The sequence below is a fragment of the Rhinopithecus bieti genome, unplaced genomic scaffold (assembly GCF_001698545.2).
Source record: "Rhinopithecus bieti isolate Rb0 unplaced genomic scaffold, ASM169854v2 scaffold_39870, whole genome shotgun sequence".
Lineage (NCBI taxonomy): Eukaryota > Metazoa > Chordata > Mammalia > Primates > Cercopithecidae > Rhinopithecus > Rhinopithecus bieti.
In genome coordinates, this window is record NW_016817144.1 from 3,103,852 (window position 1) to 3,106,888 (window position 3,037).

Sequence of the window (3,037 nt, forward strand, 5' to 3'; positions counted from 1 at the left end):
CCCAGCATGCAGCAAGAGCTCAGCAGACAACAAGTGCCATCATCATCTTATTATCTTTGCATTATTATTCCACATCTCTGTGTCTTTACCGCACGTGGTTCCCCAGCCCAGAATGCCCTCCTTCCCCTCTGTTGCCTAGGCGGGAATGCAATGGCCCCATCTCAGCTGCCTCCCAGGTTGGAGGGATCCTCAGCCTCCCAAGTAGCTGGGACTACAGGTGCATGCCACCATGCCCAGCTAATTTTTGTATTTTTAATAGAGATGGGGTTTTGCCATGTTAGCCAGGCTGGTCTCCAACTCCTGACCTCAGGTGATCCACCCATCTCGGCCTCCCAAAGTGCTGGGATTACAGGCATAAGCCACCATGCCCAGCCTCTTCCTCTTCTTTTGAAACTCATGCCAAGCTCAAGGCTGGTTCTCTCAGAGTCCTGGGCAGCTGTCCCTGCCCCCATCATGGCACAGAGCACTTAGCACTGTAGGAGCTGGGTGACACATTTGCCTCGCCCAGGTTGACTGTGATCACCCCCATAAACTCTTACTCCCAGCATCTAGTCCAGTGCCCGACCCAGGGCGGGCACTCCTCACATGTCTGAACAATGCAGTGTTGGGCTTGTTTCACATAACAGAAAGCGCAGTCCGTGGGTCAGTCGCTGAGTGCCAGCAGCCTGAGTCCCAAGAGGCTTGCTTTTGACCTGGACTGTCTGAGCGCGGCAACTGGACATTGCAGAGACTCAGGGGAGTGGAAGATTAGGGACGCCGAGGGGAAGGGGAGGAGCAATTTCCCCGGCAGAACCTCCTTCATAAGGCACAGCAAAACCTAAATTCACATTAGAAGTAATGCATTTCCCAGGGAAGGTGTCGGGGTAAGAAATAGCAAGCCAGAGAGCCCAGGAGTTGCCTTCTAGCCTCTTTCCCTCACTGCTGAGTATGAAGCGCCTTTAATTCGAATCCCATTTGGACCCAGCACCTCAAAGAGTTCCCTAGAACAAAGGAGTGTTTCTCAACAAACTCAGAGACTCAGGGCAAAGTCCAGGGTCACTGTGATTCAGAGGGTGGGGTGGGTGTTACACATTTTACGTTTACTTTTTAAAAACCCATTAAAAAAAAATACAGATTCCAGGGTCTGGGTTCAGTTATCTGTCTTAGGGAGTCATGTCCTAACCAACAGAATCACCCTGGTTCGCTGAACTTTTCAGTGTCCACCCAGTCTCCCAGACACGTAGGCCCCAAGCTTCCTGCCCTCTCTGGCTCTTTCCTCTAAAGAGCTATCTCTAAACAGCCTGGCTGGTTTCTAAGTCCTTTGGAGTATGGCTTTATAATGTCTCCGAATGGTTCTATCGGCTCACATGCTAGCCAGGTGCTTTCACCACACACCTGAACCACTGCAGCCATCTCCAACCTGCTCTCACTGGATGCTGTCTCTTTTTTCTCCATCCCCTCACGGGCACTGGTGCCAGACAGTTAACCTAAAACAGTGCTCACATTGCCTGCCCCTTGCTCAGAAATATTCCAGTTGGCTGGGCATGGTGGCTCATGCCTGTAATCCCAGCACTTTGGGAGGCCGAGGCAGGCAGATCACTTGAGGTCAGGAGTTTGAAACTAGCCTGGCCAACATGGGGAAACCCTGTCTCTACTAAAAATACGAAAATTAGCCAGGCGTGGTGGCGCATGCCTGTATCCCAGCTACTCGTGAAGCTGAGGCAGGAGAATCGCTTGAACCCAGGAGGCAGAGGTTGCAGTGAGCCAAGATGGCACCACTGCCCGCCAACCTGGGTGACAGCTCTCTATCTAAAAGAAAAGAAAAGAAAAAAAGACAGAGAGAGAAAAAAGAAATATTCCAGTGGTTACTGTTTAACGACAGAATAAAATGCTAACCTCATAACCTGAGGTCTAAACCCTTCCTGATTTGACTCTACCCTGACTCATCAGCCTCAGCTTGTTGGTCCGATAATCAAACTGGCTTCCACATTGTCCCAGGCTCACGCCAGCTGCATGCCAGCTCTCTGGCTATTCCACCTGCCTTTCCCTACTCCTTTCCTCATATCCAATCATTCAAGGCTCCTGCCCACTTGCCATGGACTAGCCCAGGAAATAACTGCTAGTTCCAGGTAACTACTGAACACTTGAAATGTGGCTAGTGTCACGAATTGGAATTTATTTAATTAATTTTAATTAACTTTAAGATTGATCCTTAACTCTGACTAGAAATTGTGTGACCACATTTGGCGCAGCTTGGTTTTGTGAATCTACTTTTTCTACTGCATATTTTATGAAATCCAAATACAGATGAAGTATCTCTGATGAAAATTTCACATCTGAACTCAGATTGCTGCAAATGTAAAACACACACACTGGATTTTCTTCTCTTTGCTTCTTTTCTTTTCTTTCTTTCTCTTTCATTTTTTCAGAAACAATTCTTCCTCCAGACACACTGGTTTTTTTTTTTGGTGGTTGTTGTTGATGTTTTTTAAATTTTCTGAAATGACGTCTCACTCCATCACCTAGGCTGGAGTGCAGTGATGCGGCCTTGGCTCGCTGCAAGCTCCGCTTCCCAGGTTCAAACGATTCTTCTGGGTCAGCCTCCGGAGTAGGTGGGACCACAGGAACGCACCAACCAATTTTTGTATTTTTCAGTAGGGATGGGGTTTCACCATGTTGGCCAGGCTGCTCTCGAACTCCTGATCTCAGGTGTTCGGCCTGCCTCAGCCTCCCAAAGTGCTGGAATTATAGGCACGAGCCACCTCGCCTGGCCAGACGCACTGGATTTTGAAGACTTAGTCTCGTATCTCTTAAATGATCTTTATATTGATTACATGTTGAAATAATACCTTAGAGATATTGGACTTGATAAAATATTATCAAAATCAATTTCACTTTCTTTTCTTTATTTGTACAATTTTAAGTTTCAAGAAACCTCACCTGGACTTTTAACCTTTCTAATGTGGCTACCAGAATATTTAAAATTATCTAGGTGGGCTTGCATTGTGTGTGTGTGTATATATATATATATATATTTTTTTTTTTTTTTTTTGCGGGG